Source organism: Silene latifolia, chromosome Y (assembly GCF_048544455.1).
Source record: "Silene latifolia isolate original U9 population chromosome Y, ASM4854445v1, whole genome shotgun sequence".
Taxonomy (NCBI): domain Eukaryota; kingdom Viridiplantae; phylum Streptophyta; class Magnoliopsida; order Caryophyllales; family Caryophyllaceae; genus Silene; species Silene latifolia.
The window spans coordinates 62,386,208-62,412,036 of NC_133538.1; the positions used below are offsets into that span (position 1 = coordinate 62,386,208).

The following is a 25,829-nucleotide window of genomic DNA, read 5'->3' on the forward strand; positions in this document are numbered from 1 at the left end:
TTAACCGTTCAATTTATTTATTTTATATTTTTGAATTATTTAATTTTATTAATTTTATTTTTAACACGATTTTCATAAAAGTAATTTATTAAAGCTTATTTATATAAAAAAAGATACGTTTTTAGTCGGATAATATTAATAGCGACAATAATAATAATAAAGCTCCGTCTTAAACTATAGTAGGATTAAGACGAATTTCCGTCTAGCAATACACCGTTACATTTTCATATGTGAGACTATTTTTAATTTCAGACCACCACCACCACCACCACCACCACCACCACCACTATTATTATTACTATTATTATATACTCCCTCTGTCTTACACTACCGTACCCCACCCCCCTTCTTTTCCCCTTTCTTATTCGTTTTTACCCTGTAGTAACAACGAAACCAGCAGACTCATACACCTCCATTTTTTTCGAGCTTCAAACCCGGATTTCTCCTCCATTTCTTCACGATTCCTCATAATTTTTGTACCATTCTCTTCATATTTCCTTCCTCCTTCTTTCAAGGTATTAAAGTCTCATTCTTGTAATGGTTTCGTTTTTCACCGTCTTATAAAAGTTTCGGTTTTTGCCTCATCCCTTTCGTTTTCTTGCTCCTTGATAAAGGTTTCGAAGACCCGGTAGAAGACTCAAGCTTGGGAACCGTTTATTCGAAGAATAAGGAGAGTTTAAGGTAACGGTGATAGGTTACTCGAGAAAATGTCGGGAAACTCGCCCTTTGTGACTCGGTTTTAACTTATTTATCGTAAAGTTTAAACCTTTATATGTTTCCTCGTGTAGGGAATCGATTTTTGTAATACTTGTGGTTAGTTTACATGGTCACTTAGTTTCCTTCATGGCTTGGTTTATGTTATAGACGGTTAAGAACTTTTAGTATGGTTCATTGCTTGTTGTCCTATCGATTAATTTCATGTCATCTTGCTGGGTTTTTTCTGAGTTGTTTATGCAGGAGTTTTGTTGGTGTCTATCCATGCCTCAAGCATGCTTATCCCTGTCCCAACCTCGTTTTTAGTTTCGTCCTAAAGACTGAGTCGAAACCGAGTCATTAGATGTGGTGTTATACCATGACTACCGTATGGATTCTGTCTTAAGTACCGTCTTGGGTTCTGGTTTGTATAGCGCCATGAGCAGTCGAAGTAGAGATATTTAAAGGGCTGAAATTTAGGCGGGCACATGCGGAGTTTTAGGGCCGACTTATATGCATTTCTCGGACTGTTTTGGGACAGATTAAATAGCCCCCAGTCTGTTTTTCCCTGCCTGTGTTTTCATGTAAAAGTTGTCACCTGCATATGCGATCTTTGCCTCCTGGAAAACACGAGTTTCGGACTGTCAGAGTCCTGTTTTATACCGTCCTTATGACTGTTTTGTGCGAGTACGGGGGGAAGTGAATGATCCGTGCTCTCCCTTATTTTTCTTCATCTGCTTGCTGTTTCATTTTTGTGAGTATTGGTGTTGGGCTCACCAATGTGTAATTTGTGGGCTCACTATTTTGAATTTTGGACTCACTTTATCTCATGTGTTGGATTGGTAGGTAACCTCTGAGCCGGGCACTTTTTTGTAGTATTTGGACATGTTTTAAAGGTAACCGCTGAGGCAGATACTTTAAAGGTCGTGCCTTGGACATGTTTTAAAGGTAACCGCTGAGCCAAGGTATTTAAGGATTTGTGTCTCGGACATGCTTTAAAGGTAGTCTCTGAGCCAGATGCTTTGCTTTATATGTGATGTTAGTAGTCCCATTTCGTGGATTGTATGTTATTTGGCTTTCATAGTTCATGGCTAAGGTTCCCATTCACATGTATTATGTTGTTAATCTTATTTATCCGTGACATATGATATTCTATCGTGGTTATAGTTGTATTATCATTTATGACGTTTTGGTTGAATTGTCTCATATGAATGTACCATATGCCTTATCTATTAATGACTTCGCATATTTTGAATGTTAGTCTCATGTCTCAATGCTTGCATCAAATGGTTATATCTATAATGTTCTAATATGTTCTTGTTTATCTGTGTTTCGACATTTTGTGGCTGGGAGAACCTTGAGTTACTCCCCCACTGACTGTGGCGTTCATGTTTACATGAATGACAGGTTGTGAAGATGCTTACGTGGGGAAGACGTGTGGGCTAGCGAGAACTAAACCTTGGACTAGTAGTTGGTTTATTAGGATTTCTTAGACTCACCTTTTATCATTTGTCATTCAAGGGATATATTTTCCCTCACCTCTGACTATCACGTTTGTATAAACTTAACTTTACTTCCGCATTCTTTATTTATGTTTTAGATTTTAATGAACCCGCGCTTTAAGCTTTAAAAGTATCAAAAATTTCCTAATTTCCGCTTGAGTTTATAAGCTATATTTTCCGCGTTATTGCGGGGTTTCACAGTTGGTATCAGAGCCTTTGTTGCTTCCGACGCAAGCACGTGTACCCCAATTTAAATTTGAACTTAACCTTAAACAAAGAATGAGAGATGGGTAGAACTAGGGACCTAAGTTGGTAGTCTCTTAGTGTATGTTATTTGTTAGGTGCTAACTTGATTGATTTATTTGGTGTCACGAGAAGATGGTGCGACCAACCAAGGTGGAGAATACTATCATGGAAGCTCTTACTCAAATTCTCCTGAATCAACAAGATGCCAATGCTCATGTCAATCATCGTCCTAACTCCCATGGCAAGAGATCCTTTGTACCGTCATCTTCGTCATTTGCTAACAACAACAAGAAGAAGCCCTTTCCAAGAGGACAAGTACCAAGTGGACAAGTGCAAGGTGGACAAGCTCCCTCGTCGGAAGACAACCCTGAGGAGACCCGGCAACTGCTTCAAGTGTAGGCAAGCTTATCACCCCGGAATTGGATGCTATGATATGCCTTTGAAGTGTTACCATTGCAAGAAGCCCGGTCATTTTATCAAGGATTGCCCCGAGAAGAAGAAGACTTCTCCTCCCCATGATCCAGAAGCTGGGCCAAGAAGAGTCTTTTGTGTCAAGAATCAAGTCGGAGCCATCGTTCCTCCTGACACCGTTACAGGTGTGTTTTCTATCCTTGATTAACCTTATCTTACTTTTATCCCGTGATGCTCATCCTTCTTCTAAACTCCTTTTGATTTACCTTCGGAGTTTCTCTTATATCATTCATTCCTTTTTCCTTGACCATAAGCTTTATCGTTCATGCATCTCCTACTCTTTTGGTTGTGCTTTCCCTTTTGAATTCTAGTCTAGAGGCTTATAAAAATTCTATCTTTGACATATTTGTTGACCTTACTTCGACTCTTAACCTTAGGGTGTTCATCATAGCTCTGTTGTTGGTTAAGTTTGGATCCTCATAGCGTACTTTGTATTTATGATTTCTAAGTTGCTTTTCAATTTGTACAATTTATTTTCTAAACATTTTAAACTACCATTTTTGGTCGTTCTTAAAAATTTATATCACTTTTACAACACTTTATCTATTTTAAAGGTTTGAAAATGAAAATTTGATTTAGTTCCTTTTTTTTGTTCTTTAAGTATAGACTTTTTTTTATTGATTTTTAATTGGTAAGCCCGAGTTACTTTTAATTTTACTCAATTTCTAACTAACTTTGGTTTATTTATGATTATTTGTCAAAGTTTAATGTTATAATTTAAAGAACTTGGCTCCTTTATAAGTTTAGAAATGAAACATTTATTTTTTTGGCTTTTATAAAAGAAAATTTGAGTGGATTACCATTTTCAATTGGTTTTAATGTTCACTACTACAATATGAAGTTGTAGCAACACTTGGTAAGTATTGCGTATTGCCTTGAAAATGTTGCTTTAGGCTTTAGGCAACACTTTCACCTGCTTAAAGTCCCGTTGCAATAGCTATATGCAACACTTTATGCAACACGTTTTACTCAAATGGAACACCTAATAGAAGTGTTGCACGTATTTAACTGTTGCAACACTTTAACAAACGCAACACTTTTATTGTAACAATGCAACACTTTTGCTCTTTTACCTATGAATAAGCAACATTTACATTTTTCTTTATGCAACACTTTTTTATTCTTATGACCTGTAAATGCAACATGATTATAGAGCAAATGCAACATTTCTTATATTGCAATAAATTATATATAAATAATATTTTTCGAAAGTTATTGCGTATACATTTTAATACGACAATAAATGACAATTTTTCATTCAAATACGAAAATTTTACCATTGATCAAAATGTATCAAAACACCAATTCAATAATAAGATCCAGGTACAATATAATTAATATCTTCGAACCCAGTACAAAATGAAAATAGTAATAGTATCCAAAGAACAATACACTTTTCGACGTCTAATACGTTTAGGGCAGAGCAAAAAATCCGATTATCCAAATTGATCCGATATCCGATCCAAATCTGATCCGAATGTTTGGATATCTGATCCAAAAGTTAAGTTTGGTTTGGATATCTGATCCGAAATCTTTGGTTTTGGTTTTGATATGGATATTAGAATTAAAACATTTGGATACCCGATCCGATCCGAAACTATAGTTTTCTAGTATAATTTCGAGAAAACAAAATTTTATTTAATACAACAACTTAATTAATGTTTAAAATACAAGAGAAATATCTAGGTGGTACTTAAATTTTATGTCGAGAACTTTGGAATAAGAATACTAAAGAAAATCATCATGTAAGACTATGAATATAATCGTGTTTCAAACTTAATTTTAAAGTAAATTCTAAAGTATGGATATCCGCATCCGATCCGATTGTTTTGGATACCCGAACATTGGATATCCAAAACATTTGGTTTGGATATTGGATATCTAACTTCAGGATTTTTAATATGGGTATCCGATCCGAACTATCTCTTTGGATCAAATACCCGATCCATACTCTGCCCTAAATACGTTATAGCGCATCACTAAAACAATCAGTCTTCCTTCCATAGAGCATTCATTATTCCAGGAAAAATTTCATGTGGCAAATTCGTAGGAGTCCAAATTAGCATATACGAAAACAAAAATTCATAAATATCATAATGCCACTATAAAAAAAACAAGGCTAGCAGCAATTCACCATCAAAACAATTTTTAGTAATATACGGGGAGTATTATGTTAAGATACTAGTAAGAAACAAGGTTAAACACTCATATTTTATTTCTAGTAAGAATCAGGATCTTAACATCCCTCTTCCTTTGCAGATGATTGAGAATCACTTTTTCCACGGGAATGAATTAGTAGCAACTTCATTATCATGTTCTTAAACAATTTTAAGTAATATGGAGATATGGCAATAATTTTCCCCAAAAGGAGTCCAACAATAACCCACCCCCTTTTAACAAAAATTGGAAAAGGTGCAGTAATTGTTTAATACCATGCTGACATCTGATAAGTTTCACTTATAGCATGTAGGTTATGAAAAAACAAATTGAGAAACAACGAAAAGTAAGTAAAAAGGTTGACTATGAGTTGAGCGCGAGCTGAAAATACACTAAGTTTCTTCAGCAAGGGTTGAAACCCGGTTGACTAAATTAGTGTACAGTTCAGAGATTAGCTCATTATCAATTCCCATCCACGCCGAAAGTCTTGGAACGGATAGTAACATGAAATAAAGGAACATGGTTTTAAAATCGTACTTCTAAGATAAGTGTTGACTAACAATTTCTGGAGGGAGCTTTTCCAGTAGCTTTTGTAATATCAGCTTAGTCGTATTCTCCCTCTCCCTCTGTATAACGGAGTATATTGTATAAATAACATTTTCAAAGCTTCTATAAATATGAAAATAAATGGAGTTGGATGGAGACATGTATGCTTGAGAGACTGGAGACTAGAGATAGATTGAGCAAGCTTGGTGTTTATAACTGAAGTACAAGCAGTAGTAATTGAAGTATCGTAGTAAACAAGGACAAGCAGTAGTAATTGAAGTATCGCAGTAAACAAAAATTACCATTCACTCACGTATTGTTGCAAAGCTTCTCGGACCAGGACTGTGCAGGTTTCTCTGGGACAGAAGATGATCTATGTTACGAGAACAACGCATCTACACAGTACATTTATTTTCTCATTTGTAGCTCACTTTCATCTTCTATCGCTTCTTGTTCATGTTCAGGTCCTTGCTTAGCTAATTCTTTACAAAATTTAGTCACAGAGTAAAATAATCCTTCATCCTCCGAATCAAGTGGGTCATCCATATTTTTGACTAGTTCAGGTTCTTTGAACTGAACTGGGTGATCCAGTGATGCTTGATAATAAAAATAAAGAGTTATTATGTTGCATAATAAGTTCATGAAATAAAAATAGGATATCAAAATGAATGAGAAAAGAAAATCTCAACAAGGTAATATCTTATAAATATTTTGCAAGAGCGATACTCAATGAGAAATGAATCAGTATGTACAACATAGAAACAAACTACCAACTAACAACTCAACCAATTTAGTTTACATTTATTCACTAATCCGATCGACTTTCTGAGTTCAGAAAACAAGTTATGTTTCTGAAGTTGATTTTCTAAATTTTGATGAAGTGGTCTTACCCAGTTCATGTGTAACATAATTTTGACTCCATTGCAATTATAATTACACATGTTATACGATAAGTGTGAACTGAGATTAAGTCTAGATTGGGTTGATATAACTCCTTCAGAATTTATAAAAGAAATAGCTCATCTTCGATCGTCAGTCAGTTCAGATTAACATCCTATTCAAGATTGCTTAGCTCACTAGTAATTCAAAATCACAAACTCCTAGCTCATCTTTGATCTCAATCAGTTCAGATTAGCTTGATAGTCACTATTTTTGAATGCTTAGGGCTGAGAAAATATTTCAGCTTTTTTACAGCATTAGATTAGCCAACCAGTCTTCACTTGGCTGGTAAAATCATTACATGGTGATTGGTGACACTTATGAACTGGGTTGAAAACTGTTAGCATGATAACCTATACAGTTGATTGCATTACACCAAGAACATATAGCACCTATCATATGCCGAATCAAATTAGCAGTGCTTAGAACCCTAAGCACTAAAACTATGACAAAGTATAGAGGCACAAATTCAGATCTATGAAGGTAAATATATCATTCCCCTAGTATACTACCTCAAATCCTATGATGTCTAAACTAACCCGTAGTTTGAAATTGTCATCATGCTTTTGAAATCAAATTGAAAGCAACCTAGTAACACCAAACTACACAATCACTAACAAATGAGCTTTCACAATCCCCTCATACTAGCATCATACTAAATATTAGATCACCACCCATTAGAATCACCAGAGTTATGTTAAAAAAACCACTTGTTTACATTTAGGGTTGACCTTGATTGAGATTGAAGTTTTTCCAGTTTGATAAGAATTCCAGTGTGTGATGGTGATATCTATGACTTCTCTAATTCTCCTATTGTTTGTATATGTTCCATTAAACACATTTAGCGAATTAACATTCAACATTTTCAGGAATGGAAAGCAATTAATGAATCAAGATGTATGTTCTGCTTGCTATGTTCCAAAAATTGAATGTTCAGATTACCCAAACTCAAGTATGATAAAACTCACCCAATCTTACGCAAACTCAAGCATGATAAAATTCGAAGTTCATAAACTTATGCTCCAATTTACAATGATACACCATAAAATGAGATCCAATTTGTAATAGAAATGAGAATAATTGAAACAATTAGAAAACGAATTGTAATTAGAAAGCTTACATTTTACGGCGTTGTACTGAAATCAGCATAACGAAGATGGTCTCAAAGATGAAGATGAAGATCGTCTTTTTTTTTTTTTTTTTTTTTTTTTGTATCATCTGAAAGAAGACAAAAGGGCCTCAACGGTATTTTTTTCTGATAAAGATGAAGATGAAGCGGTGTATTTTTGCTATAGTCTAAAGAGGGAGTAATTCTACCGTCCTCCCGGAGGACGGTACTCCTCACACACAAGTCATTATAATATTTTACTTGGGTGGATTGTGTTTGTGTGTGAGGAGTACCGTCCTCGGGAGCACGTTTGAATTTTTGCTAAAGCGGTGTATTCTCGAAAGTTTATTTTTACTTCCCGCCTAACTTTCACTCAAATCTATTTTAACCGCCTAGCTAAAAAAATACAAAAATAAGGCAACATTTGAGTATGAATGTTGCATTTGGTATCATAATATGCAACACTTTTATACAAATGATACATTATATTACTTTATGCAACATTTTTACTAGAAGTGTTGCATAGCTAATTCTTTTATTGTAAATCGCAACACAAAAAATAAGTGTTGCGTTCAAAATGTTGCAATAGCTTAATTTTGTAGTAGTGTGTCGATAGGGTGTTACAACTCGTTATTTAAGACGTTTAATAACTTGTTCTACACTTGTCGGCAAATTATTTGTTTTTAAACTTGTCTTTGACACAGAAAGATAGCGCTCTTGTGTGCACGACAAGAGCAATTTTGTTTCATGAAGGAGACCTATACCTTTGAAAACTCTTCATAAATATTTTGAAAGTATTTTGATTTCGTATTTCTGCAAATGATTTGGTACTTTAACCTTATATTCGATTTGGAGTGCGATGTTCTTGAATGCGCAACGAGAAAACTTCCGTTCCTTTGACGAGAATCTGGTGCTGTTGGAAAATTCTACTTGAAAATTTTGAATGAACTTTTAATTTTTACAATAAGTAACCTTTTAATGTTTTATTTACCAATTTCAAAAGTCCAATTTTATCTTTATAACGTTTCATTTTCTACTTTAAGTTTCGAGGGCGAAACTTTTTAAAAGGTGGGGTGATTGTAACACCCGCGAATTTCTCGTTTTGACATTTATAATTTATTTAACCGTTCAATTTATTTATTTTATATTTTTGAATTATCTAATTTTATTAATTTTATTTTTAACACGATTTTCATAAAAGTAATTTATTAAAGCTTATTTATATTAAAAAAATACGTATTTTAGTCGGATAATATTAATAGCGACAATAATAATAATAAAGCTCCGTCTTAAACTATAGTAGGATTAAGACGAATTTCCGTCTAGCAATAGACCATCACATTTTCATATGTGAGACTATTTTTAATTTCAGACCAACCCGATTCCGACAACACAGAAATCTCACCTACCCTCTCACACTCTGCTTTTGTATATATAATTTTATTATTATTATTATTATTATTATAATTTTTTATTATTATAAAAGGATGCGCGCAGCTTTCATTAAAAGAAAAATAAAAGTTTACATGAAATTGGTGGGGAGCCGAGAGACAATCTGGGCTCCCACGCCCTTAGCAACAGCAAAAACATGTTGGTGAGGCTTGAACCCATGACCTCTTGGTTTGGATGGACTTGTCATTACCATTATTATTATTATTATTATTATTATTATTGTTATTATTATTGTTATTATTATTATTATTATTATTATTATTATTATTATTATTATTATTATTATTATTATATACTCCCTCTCTCTTACACTACCGTACCCCACCCCCTTCTTTTCCCCTTCCTTTTTCGTTTTTACCCTGCAACAACAACGAAACCAGCAGACTCATACACCTCCATTTTTGTCGAGCTTCAAACCCAAATTTCTGCTCCATTTCTTCACCATTCCTCTTAATTTTTGTACCATTCTCTTCCTCTTTCCTTCCTCCTTCTTTCAAGGTATTAAAGTCTCATTTTTGTGATGGTTTCATTTTTCACCGTCTTATAAAAGTTTCGGTTTTTGCCTCAACCCTTTCGTTTTCTTGCTCCTTAATGAAGGTTTCGAAGACCAGGTGGAAGACTCAAGCTTTGGGAACCGTTTATTCGAAGAATAAGGAGAGTTTAAGGTAACGGTGATAGGTTACTCGACAAAATGTCGGGAAACTCGCCCTTTCTTACTCGGTTTTAACTTGTTTATCGTAAAGTTTAAACCTTTATATGTATCCTTCTATATGGAATCGATTTTTGTAATACTTGTGGTTAGTTTACATGGTCACTTGGTTGCTTTCATGGCTTAGTTAATGTTATAGCCGGTTAATAACTTTTAGTATGGTTTGTTTCTTGTTGTCGCTTCGATTAATTTCATGTCATCTTGCTGGTTTTTTTTTTTTAAGTTGTTTATGCATGAGTTTTATTGGTGTATATCCATGCCTCAAGCATGCTTATCCCCGTCCCTACCTCGTTTTTAGTTTCGTCCTAAAGACTGAATCGAAACCGAGTCATTAGATGTGGTGTTATACCATGACTACCGTATGGATTCTGTCTTAAGTACCGTCTTGGGTTCTGGTTTGTATAGCGCCGTGAGCAGTCCAAGTAGAGATATTTAAAGGGCTGAAATTTAGGCGGGCACATGTGGAGTTTTAGGGCCGAGTTATAAGCATTTCTCGGACTGTTTTAGGATGGATTAAATAGCCCTCGGTCTGTTTTTCCCTGCCTGTGTTTTCATGTAAAAGTTGTCACCAGCATATGCGATCTTTGCCGCCTGGAAAGCTCGAGTTTCGGACTGTCAGAACCCTGTTTTATACCGTCTTTAGGACTGTTTTGTGCGGGTACGGGGGGAAGTTAATGATCTGCGCTCTCCCCTTATTTTTCTTCCTCTACTTGCTGTTTCATTTTTGCGAGTATTGGTGTTGGGCTCACCAACGTGTAATTTGTGGGCTCACTATTTTAAATTTTGGACTCACTTTATCTCATGTGTTGGATTGGTAGGTAACCTCTGAGTCGGGCACTTGTTTGTAGTATTTGGACATGTTTTAAAGGTAACCGCTGAGGCAGATACTTTAGAGGTCGTGCCTTGGACATGTTTTAAAGGTAACCGCTTAGCCAAGGTACTTAAGGATTTGTGTCTTGGACATGCTTTAAAGGTAGCCTCTGAGCCGGATGCTTTGCTTTATATGTGATGTTAGTAGTCCCATTTTGTGGATTGTATGTTATTTGGCTTTCATAGTTCATGGCTAAGGTTTCCATTCACATGTATTATGATGTTAATCTTATTTATCCGTGATATATGATATTCTATCGAGGTTATATTTGTATTATCATTCATGGAGATTTGGTTGGATTGTCTCATATGTATGTACCATATGACTTATCTATGATTGACTTCGCATATTTTGAATGTTAGTCTCATGTCTCAATGCTTGAATCAAATGGTTATATCTATGATGTTCTAATATGTTTTTGTTTATCTGTGTTTCGACATTTTGTGGCTGGGAGAACCTTGAGTTACTCCCCACTGACTGTGGTGTTCATGTTTACATGAATGACAGGTTGTGAAGATGCTTACGTGGGGAAGACGTGTGGGCTAGCGAGAGCTAAACCTTGGATTAGTAGTTGGTTTATTAGGATTACTTAGACTCACCTTTTATCTTTTGTCATTCGAGGGATATATTTTTGTGGGAAATAATCTGTATACTTCCCTTAAACTAGAAGGATTATAACGAATTTAACAATGATGATTATAGGTCATAAACGAAATACATAAACAAAGTATAAGGATTTAGAATTAACCTTCGGTCCTAGCAAATATGGCCTAAGAACAATATCAAAATTGATATTCACCTATTAGTTGCACCCAAGATGATATGAGATATGCCCTTTGATTATGCTAGAATCGATCTCAAATTTTCTGTAAAATTTAGTTGTTTTTGTGTTCTTGTGATGAGAGAGAGGAGGCAAGGTCAAGAAAAAGCATTAGGGTAGAAATAATTCTCTCCCTTTCTTTTTATACTGACCGAATTATCGAGTTAATTAGGAAAGAATAATACTTTCCTAATTTTCGCCATCAGGACAGAAATAAGGACTATCAGCTCCTTATTTTTGGTCTTTCCAAAAATATATAATATGTGTTGAATTGTCATCTAGTGAGGATCGAACCCATGACCTCTTGGTATGTGTACCCTCACTATTACCACTATGACACATTCATCTTGTTGTTATTAAATATAACTGATTATATTTAATTACGAATTAACAAATTAATTCGTCCAAGCTAACATTATATACATTTAATTAAATATAACTTATTATATTTAATTTACGAATTGACAGTAAATTCGTCTCAACTAATATTATTTAATTTTCATTAAATAATTATCTCATCAACACATTGACTAACTTTTTAGTCATATTGGGCATCAATGTGATTATATTTCTATAACCACATTTCTCAAACACATCCTATAGGTGTGACCTTTAGGGACCAGTTGATCACCGCCATCTGTATGATAATAACGTCAAACTTTCTAGCAAGCCAACCGTTATTAGGTAAACGTTAATCAATTGATTAAATATACGAAGTATACCCTTGTGAACCGTAAGAGATTTACAAATGTTATCACACTAATTTGTGGAGGACACAAGCTCCAACAAACTCCCACTTGTCCTCACAAGTGTATGTGCGATAACCAATTCTCATATCCTATAAAATTTCTCCCACTCAATGTAAAACAATTTGCAAATCCGAATTCACAAAGGTCGTATTTTACAAGCGATCAATATCAAGAGTGGTTTCCCGACTAGAGAATAACTTAAGCGATAAACGAATCAACATTCGAGCACGGCCATGCATTTCGATTACAACTCCTCGAGTGGCCCCGAGAAATAACTATACCGATAGGGGTTGGATATTTTCCTCAACTCGAATCCCCGAGATGTAAGCACAATATGAAATGACCCAGAAAAAATCTACTTAGCCCCGATTACGGTGAGACCGTGAGAAAGAAACCAAAGTCACCCAAAAGCGCCTTAATCTCAAGAGACAGGTTGATAGTCAAATGAATCGACTCTAGGAACACAATGGATGTCCTATCCACGACCTGGCACCGAATGTTATTAAACATTTAGGACTCCATTACGGTGTCACAAAAGTTGTCCTACGAGGTATCGTTATAATCTCGTATCTGTGATCGATTAGTCAACCGTTTAACTTATGGCTCGTTGAACCCACCATCAATCGACTGCAAAATATAATAGCCGGAGTTATCAGCTCACATTGGCGATTACGGACCAAAACAAATATAATGTAATTCAGTTCACTTTGTGGCCTTCAATGTTGTCAGTACAATCCACATGAAAAACAAAATATTATATATATAAAACGATGAAGTTATAAATAGTATATGAAAAAGATAATGTATCAAATCCATAATCAAGTACTACAACTCAGGAACATGTTTAATTCCCATGGAGTTAACATGCCCTACATGCTTATCATAATTCAACGGTTTGGTGAGAGGATCCGCGATGTTATCGTCCGTCGCAATCTTGTCAATCACTATCTCTTCTTGCTCCACGTAATCACGGATCAGGCGAGCCTTCCGAAGTACATGTCTAGATTTGTTGCTAGACTTTGGCTCCTTAGCCTGGAAGATGGCACCTCTATTGTCACAATAGATGGTGATCGGGTCATTCGAACTAGGAACTACCGAAAGCCCTTGTAAGAATTGACGCATCCATTTCGCTTCCTTTCTTTGCCTCCGGGCGGCATAGTACTCGGATTGATAGTAGAATCGCTACAACACTCTGTTTGGAACTCTTCCGGTGACCGCATGACACCATTAAGAGTGAAGACGAACCCGATTTGAGATTTTGAATCATCTCGATCCGTTTGGAAGCTAGCATCTGCGTGCAGGTTGCGCATAGCTTAGTATCGTCTCCATAAGTCAATACCCAATCCTTAGTCCTCCGTAGGTACTTGAGGATATTTTTGACTGCTATCCAGTGTGTTTCACCTGGAGTCTTTTGGTACCGACTCGTCATACTCAATGCATATGCCACGTCTGGACGTGTGCATATCATGGCATACATGATCAATCCTATTGCAGATGCATAAGGAATACGACTCATGCGCTCTATCCCTTCAGGCATCGTGGGTGATTGAGACTTGCTCAACTGCATCCCGGTCGTCATAGGAAGGTTCCCCTTCTTGGAGTTGATCATGCTGAACCTCTCAAGAACCTTATCCAAATAAGACTCCTGACTAAGTGATAACGTCCGTCGTGATCTATCTCGGTAGATACGGATTCCCAAAATACGCTGTGCCTCACCCAGATCTTTCATCTGGAAATGGTTCTTCAACCATTCTTTAACCGAAGATAGGAGAGGAATGTCATTCCCAATCACGAGTAAGTCATCGACATATAATATCAAAAATACAATCTTGCTCCCACTCGACTTGATATATAAGCATGGTTCTTCGACCGATCGAATAAAGCCATACTCTTTTATCACTTGGTCGAAATGATGATTCCAACTCCGAGAATCTTGCTTAAGTCCATAAATGGAACGCTTAAGCTTGCATACTTTCTTAGGATGTTTAGGATCTATGAAACCTTCGGGTTGCACCATGTACAACTCTTCCTCCAAATAACCGTTTAAGAAGGCGGTTTTCACATCCATTTGCCAAATCTCATAATCATGAAATGCGGCAATCGCTAAGATTATCCGAATGGAACGTAACATGACTACAGGTGCAAAAATCTCATCATAATGCAATCCTTGCACTTGAGTGAAACCTTTTGCCACAAGTCGTGCCTTATAGATATCTGGTTGCGCGTCTACAGAACACTTTATTTTGTAAAGCCATTTGCACTGTAGATGTTTTACCTTATTAGGTAAATCAACTAGATCCCATACGTTATTCTCATACATGGAGTCCATCTCGGATTGCATGGCTTCGAGCCATAGGTTTAAGTCGGAACAGGCCATAACACCTTTATAGGTTACGGGTTCATTACTTTCTAGAAGTAAAACATCATTCTCCTCGACCATACCAATGTATCTGTCCGGAGGATGAGAGTCTCTACCCGACCTCCTAGGTTCCTCAGGAATATTAACCGTATCATCAGTTGGAGGCACAACTTCCTCCATCTGTTCCTCGGTCGTTGGTTCTGGAATCTCCGACAGCTCGAAGGTTCTATTACTCGTCTTGTTCTCGAGAAATTATTTCTCTAAGAACGTCGCACTAGCCGCAACAAAAACTCGATGTTCGGTAGGCGAATAGAAGTAATGACCAAATGTTCCTTTTGAATAACCTATAAAGTATGTCTTGACCGATCGCGGGCCGAGCTTATCCTCGTGTCTCCACTTGACATAAGCCTCGCAGCCCCAAACCCGAATAAAGGATAAGTTGAGTCTTTGTTCCTTCCACATTTCATATGGAGTCTTGTCGACAGCTTTAGACGGACTTCGGTTAAGTATAAGAGCAGCTGACAAAAGAGCATAACCCCATAATGAATCGAGCACTACGGTGTGACTCATCATGGATCGAACCATATCAAGTAAGGTTCGATTTCTCCGTTCGGACACACCATTAAATTGAGGTGTTCCAGGTGGAGTTAACTGCAAAACGATTCCACAGTCTTTCAGGTGTTGATCAAACTCATTTGAAAGATATTCGCCACCCCGATCTAAACGAAGTGCTTTAATCTTTCTACCCAGTTGGTCTGTACCCTATTCTGGTATTCCTTGCATTTCTCAAAGGACTCACTTTTATGCTTCATTAAGTAGACATATCCGTATCTACTCAAATTGTCCGTGAAAGTGATAAAATATCTATAGCCATCTCTAGCGGTAATTGACATAGGTCCACATACGTCCGTATGTATGAGTCCTAATAGGTCACTAGCGCGCATTCCAACACCTTTGAAGGAAATTCGAGTCATATTGCCAATGAGACATGATTCACACATGCCATATGTAGAAAATCCGAATGCGGGAATAGTCCCATTATCGACGAGTTTCTTCACGCGTTTCTCATTTATGTGTCCCATTCGACAATGCCATAGATAGGTTTGATCTTTGTCACCAACCTTTAATTTCTTATTATTCATGTGTAATACTTCCGTGGTTTGATCTAAGATATAAATTCCATTCATGGAAACTGCTTTGCCATAAATCATTTCATTAAAAGAGAAAATACAACTATTATCCTTTATTGAAAATGTAAAACCGTCTTTAGCAAGTACGGAAACAGAAATAATATTTTTAGATAAACTGGGTACATAGTAACAGTTATTTAAAGATAACTCAAAACCACTAGGGAGTTGGATTACATATGTTCCCTTCGAGGCGAAAGAACTCGTGCTCCATTCCCGACTTGCAGGTCCACGTCACCTTTTTCGAGAGGTATGATGTTCTTTAGGCCCTGCAAATGATTACACACATGAGAACCACAACCAGTATCTAGTACCCAAGTTCCGAAACTTGCATGGTTAATCTCAATCATATGAATATAAGATGACATACCAACAGGAACGACGCGGCCTGGCTTGATGTCCTCACGGTAGACGGGACAGTTCCTCCTCCAATGTCCAGTCTTGTGACAATGGTGGCACTCTATGTCACCGCCCTTGCTCTTTGCCTTGCCCTGTGAGCCACTAGTCTCACCAGGCGCACTCTTACCGTTTCCTGGCTTCTTAAACTTTGGCTTACCTACAGCTAGGTCGCCATGAGCCTTGCCCTTACCTTTACCTTTGTTGTAAATCGTGAGAACATCCTGCTTCATGCTCCCACTCAATTTCATACCCTTCTCGGTCTGTACGAGAAGGGAGTGTAGCTCATGAGGTCTCTCTTTCAAGTCATTCATGTAGTAGTTCGCCCTGAAAAGGGCAAAACCATCGTGAAGAGAATGAAGCATTCGGTCAATGACAATGCTCTCACTGATTTTACAATTCAGTGCCTCCGACTTCTCGACATTCTCGATCATGTGAAGAATGTGTGGGCTAACCGGTTGGCCCATCTGGAGTTTCGCATCAAAGAAGCGACAGGTATGCTCATATGTAACGATTCTCGGTGCCTTTGAGAACTCGTTAGTGAGCGTGGTGAAAATCTTGTTTGCACCTTGGGCAATGAAGCGTCTCTGCAAATTGGTTTCCATTGCAAAGATGAGTACGTTCTTTATCGCACCCGCTTCCATAACGAAATCACTATAAGCGAGTGACTCGTTGATTCCTGCATTTGGGCCTGGGTTGACCGGTATTGGCTCGATTAAATACGAGCTTACCATCGTGATGGCGGCGCATTCCGTAGTGCCGCCTCCCGATCGCAAAATTGGACCCATCATTCTTGATCGAGTGGTGATTCATTTTGTCCATGAACATCTTAAGCCGGGACGACGATCTAGTGTGGCACTAGGCATTGGGATTGCGTTATTTCCAGCCATTTGTTGTAACAGTATTATTGATAATAAACGTGTTCTACACTGCGAAAGAAGAATAAAATAATAAGCATGTGCATCGTTTTTATTTTAAGTCTAATGAACTAATGTCATAACGCGAAGACTCAAAAACATTTATACAATTGACCTCCCTCAAGAATTATATAAATGACCCCAAGAATCAATTCTCTGTAAATTGATAAGCTAACCTTTTAACTAATTCTACCGTTAGAATTCTTGGTCGATAAATTTCTGTAAATTCTATCTATAGTCCATCATAATCACGAGAAACTCTTCGGATTATGATGTTGAGGTAAACTAAGTCAACACAACTACTTACCCAACGTAGAAGGGGTCATATTAGGCCTACCGACGAAGAAGGGATTCATAGATGTTTGCCCTTATAAAGACTAATCTCAATTTCCGTTTTAGAGGAAGATCCCATCAACTTTATTTTAATTCATATTAAGTGAACTATAATCTAGCATGCGAGAATGATTAAACTAAGGTGATGGCTTAAAGACTGTGACATCTGCATGTCCATGAAAACTACCATACAACCTATATGAGTCAATTTTCATGCATTTTAGTAGTAGGTGGTTTGGTTTTAGGCGGAATATGATGCATAAAACTAACATGTGAATGAAAAGCAATAAGAATGAAAACGTAAAAAAAAAAAAGTCCTAGTGTGGCCTATCCTATCAAAATGAACAATAAATACAAGTTTGGAATCCATCCTTGGACCCGAGAAGCTTGTCTTGATGTTCCATCTTGATCCATGTAGCGGGAGTGAGCTCCAATCTCCATCTTTAGTCTTCTTTGAAATTACAATAAATAAAATTACATAATTGACCTATTTATTACATTCTAATTTCAAAACCCAAAACTAAAATAAAGGAGATTCGAGATCTCATAATTACATAAAAATCATGTTTCATTCATTACGAAAACATAATTTGACTAAGGCCACACTAAGTATTACAAATTACAACCGATTGCAAAAATAAATACGTAAATAAAATAAAATTCATTCAACAAAATTAAAAGCATCAACTAAAATAAATTAAACATTCATAACACAATACCTTAATTATGTTGATTAATTTATCCAAACCACCTATTTAAATTAAATTAAGTGACAATTCCGCAATTTAATCACATTAATTTCATTTTTAATCCATATTAATCTTGTAATATGAATTCTCTCCGTCAAAATTTTAAACTGCTTTAAAATAACTCGGTATCTTTAAATTGTGAACCGATTCACAATAACTAATTGGCCAAAATAAAAAAAACAACAACCAAAAAATATATGGTCTCGGCTGAAAAAAAATAAACAACAAGAATTTTTTTTTTTTTTTTAATTTCAGCTCCACACGGCTGAAAAAAATAGCAGCCTTTTTTTTTTATACGGCAATTAGGAAAAACAAGAAAAAAAACTTTCCATCCTTTTTTTTTCTCTTTTCTCGGTTTACCAAAAAAAAAAAACAAAAACAAAAATAATTTTTTTTTTTTTTTTGTTTTATACGGCAAACCCTAAAAACGGCCTCCCTTTTTTTTTTTCTTTCTTTTGCGGCAATATGCCCCAAAACAAGATTTGATGACTAAATTGTTTACCTTTGCTATTAGAACATGATTTAGCATATGAAATAATAAACATGATTAATTTATATGCCAAAAACTATATAGCAAAAACAATCTTTTTATCATAAACATGACGATTCCATTTAATTTTAACTTAATCTGCATTAAATCAAAAACTACCAATTCTTCATATGATAATTTTAACTGATTATAAACTATAATATGAAAAATAAAATGGAAAAATATCATCAAACTAAAAGAACAAAAAAAAACGGCGAAAAAAAAAACAAATCGGCACAAAAAAAAAAATTTTGCCGAACCAAAAATTCGAAACCCTAAAATTTTTTTCCGAAAATTCTCATTGTTCACATACAAATTTATGAAAATCATCAAGATTAAAATCGTGGCCTAGTGCTCTGATACCACTTGTGGGAAATAATCTGTATACTTCCCTTAAACTAGAAGGATTATAACGAATTTAACAATGATGATTAAAGGTCATAAACGAAATACATAAACAAAGTATAAGGATTTAGAATTAACCTTCGGTCCTAGAAAATATGGCCTAAGAACAATATCAAAATTGATATTCACCTATTAGTTGCACCCAAGACGATATGAGATATGCCCTTTGATTATGCTAGAATCGATCTCAAATTTTCTGTAAAATTTAGTTGTTTTTGTTTTCTTGTGATGAGAGAGAGGAGGCAAGATCAAGAAAAAGCATTAGGGTAGAAATAATTCTCTCCCTTTTCTTTTTATACTGACCGAATTATCGAGTTAATTAGGAAAGAATAATACTTTCCTAATTTTCGGCAATCAGACCGAAATAAGGACTATCAGCTCCTTATAGGATCGAACCCATGACCTCTTGGTATGTGTACCCTCACTATTACCACTATGACACATTCATCTTTTTGATATTAAATATAACTGATTATATTTAATTACGAATTAACAGATTAATTCGTCCAAGCTAACATTATATACATTTAATTAAATATAACTTATTATATTTAATTTACGAATTGACAGTTAATTCCTCACAACTAATATTATTTAATTTTCATTAAATAATTATCTCATCAACACATTGACTAACTTTTTAGTCATATTGGGCATCAATGTGATTATATTTCTATAACCACATTTCTCAAACACATCCTATAGGTGTGACCTTTAGGGACCAGTTGATCACCGCCATCTGTATGATAATAACGTCAAACTTTCTAGCAAGTCAACCGTTATTAGGTAAACGTTAATCAACTGATTAAATATACGGAAGTATACCCTTGTGAACCTGTAAGAGATTTACAAATGTTATCACACTAATTTGTGGAGGACACAAGCTCCAACAAATTTCCCTCACCTTTGACTATCACGTTTGTATAAACTTAACTTTACTTCCGCATTCTTTATTTATGTTTTAGATTTTAATGAACTCGCGCTTTAAGCTTTAAAAGTTTCAAAAATTTCCTAATTTCCGCTTGAATTTATAAGTTATATTTTCTGCGTTATTGCGGGGGTTCACAGTTGGTATCAGAGCCTTTGTTGCTCCCGACGCACACACATGTACCCCAGTTTAAATTTGAACTTGACCTTTAATAATGAATGAGAGATGGGTAGAACTAAGGACCTAAGTTGGTAGTCTCTTAGTGTATGTTATTTGTTAGGTGCTAACTTGATTGATGTATTTGGTGTCACGAGAAGATGGTGCGACCAACCAAGGTGGAGAATACTGTCATGGAAGCTCTTACTCAAATTCTCCGGAATCAACAAGATGCCAATGCTCAAGTAAATCATCGTCCTAACTCCCGTGGCAAGAGATCCTTTATGCCCCCATCTTCGTCATCTGCTAACAACAAGAAGAAGAAGCCCTTTCCAAGAGGACAAGTGCAAGGTGGACAAGCTCCCTCGTCGGAATACAACCCTGAGGAGACCCGCAAGTGCTTCAAGTGTAGGCAAGCTTATCACCCCGGAATTGGGTGCTATGATATGCCTTTGAAGTGTTACCTTTGCAAGAAGCCCGGTCATTTCATCAAGGATTGCCCCGAGAAGAAGAAGACTTCTCCTCCTCATGATCCGGAAGCTAAGCCAAGAAGAGTCTTTTGTGTCAAGAATCAAGTCGGAGCCATCGTTCCTCCTGACACCGTTATGGGTGTGTTTTCTATCCTTGATCAACCTTATCTTACTTTTATCCCGTGATGCACATCCTTCTTCTAAACTCCTTTTGATTTACCTTCGGAGTTTCTCTTATATCATTCATTCCGTTTTACCCTTGGAATTCATTTGTAATTCTTCCTCTCAACTCACCTTCGTACCTTTCCTTTTTCCTTGACCATAAGCTCTATCGTTCATGCATCTCCTACTCTTTTGGTTGTGCTTTACCTTTTGAATTTTGGTCTAGAGGCTTATAAAAATTCTATCTTTGATATCTTTGTTGACCTTACTTCGACTCTTAAACTTAGGGTGTTCATCATAGCTCTATTGTTGGTTAAGTTTGGATCTTTATAGCGTACTTTGTATTTATGATTTCTAAGTTGCTTTTCAATTTCTACAATTTCTAAACATTTTAAACCACCATTTTTGGTTCGTTCTTAAAAATTTATATCACTTTTACAACACTTTACCTATTTTAAAGGTTTGAAAATGAAAATTTGATTTAGTTCCTTTTTTTGTTCTTTAAGTATAGACTTTTTTTTATTGATTTTTAATTGGTAAACCCGAGTTACTTTTAATTTTGCTCAATTTCTAACTAACTTTGGTTCATTTATGATTATTTGTCAAAGTTTAATGTTATAATTTCAAGAACTTGACTCCTTTATAAGTTTAGAAATGAAACTTTTATCTTTATTTTGGCTTTTATAAAAGAAAATTTGAGTGGATTACCATTTTCAATTGGTTTTAATGTTGATAGGATGTTAGAGCTCATTATTTAAGGTGTTTAATAACTTGTTCTACACTTGTCGGCAAATTATTTGTTTTTAAACTTGTCTTTGACTTCGAAAGATAGCGCTCTTGTGTGCACGACAAGAGCAATTTCGTTTCATGAAGGAGACCTATACCTTTGAAAACTCTTCATAAATATTTTGAAAGTATTTTGATTTCGTATTTCTGCAAATGATTTGGTACTTTAACCTTATATTCGATTTGGAGTGTGATGTTCTTGAATGCGCAACGAGAACACTTCCGTTCCTTTGACGAGAATCTGGTGCTGTTGGAAAATTCTACTTGAAAATTTTGAATGAACTTTTATTTTTTTACAATAAGTAACCTTTTAATGTTTTATTTACCAATTTCAAAAGTCCAATTTTATCTTTATAACGTTTCATTTTCTACTTTAAGTTTCGAGAGCGAAACTTTTTAAAAGGTGAGGTGATTGTAAGAACCTCGAATTTCTCGTTTTGATATTTATAATTTATTTAACCGTTCAATTTATTTATTTTATATTTTTGAATTATTTAATTTTATTAATTTTATTTTTAACACGATTTTCATAAAAGTAATTTATTAAAGCTTATTTATATTAAAAAAATACGTATTTTAGTCGGATAATATTAATAGCGACAATAATAATAATAATAAAGCTCCGTCTTAAACTGTAGTAGGATTAAGACGAATTTCCTTCTAGCAATAGACCGTCACATTTTCATATGCGAGACTATTTTTAATTTCAGACCAACCCGATTCCGACAACACAGCAATCTCACCTACCCTCTCACACTCTACTTTTGTATATATAATTTTATAATAATAATTATTAATATTAATATTAATATTAATATTAATATTAATATTAATATTAATATTAATATTAATATTAATATTAATATTAATATTAATATTAATATTAATATTAATATTAATATTAATATTAATATTAATATTAATATTATTATTGTTATTATTATTATTATTATTATTATTATTATTATTATTATTATTATTATTATTATTATTATTATTATTATTATTATTATTATTATTATTATTATTATTATTATTATTATTATTATTATTATATACTCCCTCTCTCGTACACTACCGTACCCCACCCCCTACTGTTTTCGTTTTTACCCTGCAACAGCAACGAAACCAGCAGACTCATACACCTCCATTTTTGTCGAGCTCCAAACCCAGATTTCTCCTCCATTTCTTCACCATTCCTCTTAATTTTTGTACCATTCTCTTCCTCTTTCCTTCCTCCTTCTTTCAAGGTATTAAAGTCTCATTTTTGTGATGGTTTCGTTTTTCACCGTCTTATAAAAGTTTCGGTTTTTGCCTCAACCCTTTCGTTTTCTTGCTCCTTGATGAAGGTTTCGAAGACCCGGTGGAAGACTCAAGCTTTGGGAACCGTTTATTCGAAGAATAAGGAGAGTTTAAGGTAACGGTGATAGGTTACTCGACAAAATGTCGGGAAACTCGCCCTTTCTTACTCGGTTTTAACTTGTTTATCGTAAAGTTTAAACCTTTATATGTTTCCTCGTATATCGAATCGATTTTTGTAATACTTGTGGTTAGTTTACATGGTCACTTGGTTGCTTTCATGGCTTGGTTCATGTTATAGCCGGTTAAGAACTTTTAGTATGGTTCGTTGCTTGTTGTCCCTTCGATTAATTTCATGTCATCTTGCTGGGTTTTTACTGAGTTGTTTATGCAAGAGTTTTGTTGGTGTGTATCCATGCCTCAAGCATGCTTATCCTCGTCCCAACCTTGTTTTTAGTTTCGTCCTAAAGACTGAATCGAAACCGAGTCATTAGATGTGGTGTTATATCGTGACTACCGTATGGATTCTGTCTTAAGTACCGTTTTGGGTTTTGGTTTGTATAGCGCCGTGAGCAGTCGAAGTAGAGATATTTAAAGGCCTGAAATTTAGGCGGGCACATGCGGCCGAGTTATATGCATTTCTAGGACAGTTTTGGGACGGATTAAATAGCCCTCGGTCCGTTTTTCCCTGCCTGTGTTTTCATGTAAAAGTTGTCACCTGCATATGCAATCTTTGCCGCCTGAAAATCTCGAGTTTCGGACTGTCAGAGCCCTGTTTTATACCGTCCTTAGGACTGTTTTGTGCGGGTACGGGGGTAGTGAATGATCTGTGCTCTCCCCTTATTTTTCTTCCTCTGCTTGCTGTTTTATTTTTGTGAGTATTGGTGTTGGGCTCACCAACGTGTAATTTGTGGGCTCACTATTTTAAATTTTTGACTCACTTTATCTCATGTGTTGGATTGATAGGTAACCTCTGAGTCGGGCACTTGTTTTTAGTATTTGGACATGTTTAAAAGGTAACCGCTGAGGCAGATACTTTAGAGGTCGTGTCCTTAGACATGTTTTTAAGGTAACTGCTGACCCAAGGTACTTAAGGATTTGGGTCTCGGACATGCTTTAAAGGTAGCTTCTGAGCCGGATGCTTTGCTTTATATGTGATGTTAGTAGTCCCATTTCGTGGATTGTATGTTATTTGGCTTTCAGAGTTCATGGCTAAGGTTTCCATTCACATGTATTATGATGTTAATCTTATTTATCTGTGACATATGATATTCTATCGTGGTTATAGTTGTATTATCATTTATGACGTTTTGGTTAGATTGCCTCATATGTATGTATCATATGCCTTATCTATGATTGACTTCGCATGTTTTGAATGTTAGTCTCATGTCTCAATGCTTGCATCGAATGGTTATATCTATGATGTTCTAATATGATCTTGTTTATCTGTGTTTCGTCATTTTCTGGCTGGGAGAACCTTGACTTACTCCCCACTGACTGTGGCGTTCATGTTTACATGAATCACAGGTTGTGAAGATGCTTACGTGGGGAAGACTTGTGGGCTAGCGAGAACTAAACCTTGGACTAGTAGTTGGTTTATTAGGATTGCTTAGACTCACCTTTTATCTTTTGTCATTCGAGGGATATATTTTCCTTCACCTTTGACTATCACGCTTGTATAAACTTAACCTTACTTCCGCATTCTTTATTTATGTTTTAGATTTTAATGAACCCGCGCTATAAGCTTTAAAAGTTTCAAAAATTTCCTAATTTCCGCTTGAATTTATAAGTTATATTTTCCGTGTTATTGCGGGGGTTCACATTGGAATTTAGGAGGATCATCCTTCAATTTATAGCTCAAGAACAAGTGAGAAGGAGTCCTCCCTTGTGCCCTTAAAACCGATTTCTTCATATGTAAGGAACTTTGTTCTTACTTTTCTATTTATATTATGTAATGCATGCACTAGATCAACATCTAATTTAATGAGTAATTTAGATAAATAATTAAAGAGTTTAATTAGAGGAGTGCCCAGAACCTTGATTATGAGTTGATAAATGCTGCAGGGCTACAAGCAACGTGGCGTAGGGTCTAGTTTAAAGTAACTTTAGCGGCTACTACCTATCAACATTGGAGGGACAGCAACTCTCGAGTTTTTCAGAGCCAGGCTTAGGATGTTTCAACAATTGTTCAAACCATCAAGCATCAAGTTTTAGTTCGGATCTTTAGTAAAAATAAGTCCACTTCTCATCAGCTTGTAATCTCTAATCTTTTAACCTAGAATAGGGTTAGTTTGCTTGGCTGCTTTGCAGTTTAGTCACCTTGTTTTTTAGTGTGATAGTCTTGCAAAATTGTAATTTTCTTTCATTACATGAAATGAAATGATAACTTTTTGCAAAAAAAAACAAGGCTTGAACAATGTATTTTTGCTCTAAGTGTTGTGATAGTAGGGTTTTGTAAGTTCTTCTTGTATGATAATGCACAATAGGATGTGTCTTCAAATGGTCTTCAGCTTCTCTTATATAGCCATCTTCATGTAACCGCAAGATATTCTCCTTTAATTAATGACACAATATAATATTTTCCATTAATGACTCCCTTGATTGTTGTCTTGAATGCGCCTAAATAGCCGGATAAATGCTCCATGATTATGACTAATTATTCTCCTTTAATGCTGATATAATTACCATAATTATATGATAATTACTCCACATATTCCTTGCTGACTTGGTCAACTGATGTCTCCTTGTTTGACCGTTGTCCTCTCCTGCCTGGTGCCTAGCCTGAATTATCTTTAGGCTTTTGTCTGAACGCCAGGCCATGGCACAATTATACCCTGTATTTATCGTGGGAATATCAGGCTTAACACTTACCTACTGCTTTTGCTTCCCC

General features: G+C 35.5%; 1 long non-coding RNA gene across 1 annotated transcript; it reads right to left on the reverse strand.

Moving 5' to 3' along the window:
- Positions 1-4,878: 4,878 nt before the first annotated feature.
- LOC141626986 (uncharacterized) lies at positions 4,879-7,811 on the reverse strand. Its single transcript, XR_012536549.1, has 3 exons — positions 7,675-7,811; positions 5,918-6,211; positions 4,879-5,695 (listed from the first exon to the last, which is right to left on the reverse strand). It is a non-coding gene; the product is annotated as an uncharacterized LOC141626986 (long non-coding RNA).
- Positions 7,812-25,829: the final 18,018 nt, after the last annotated feature.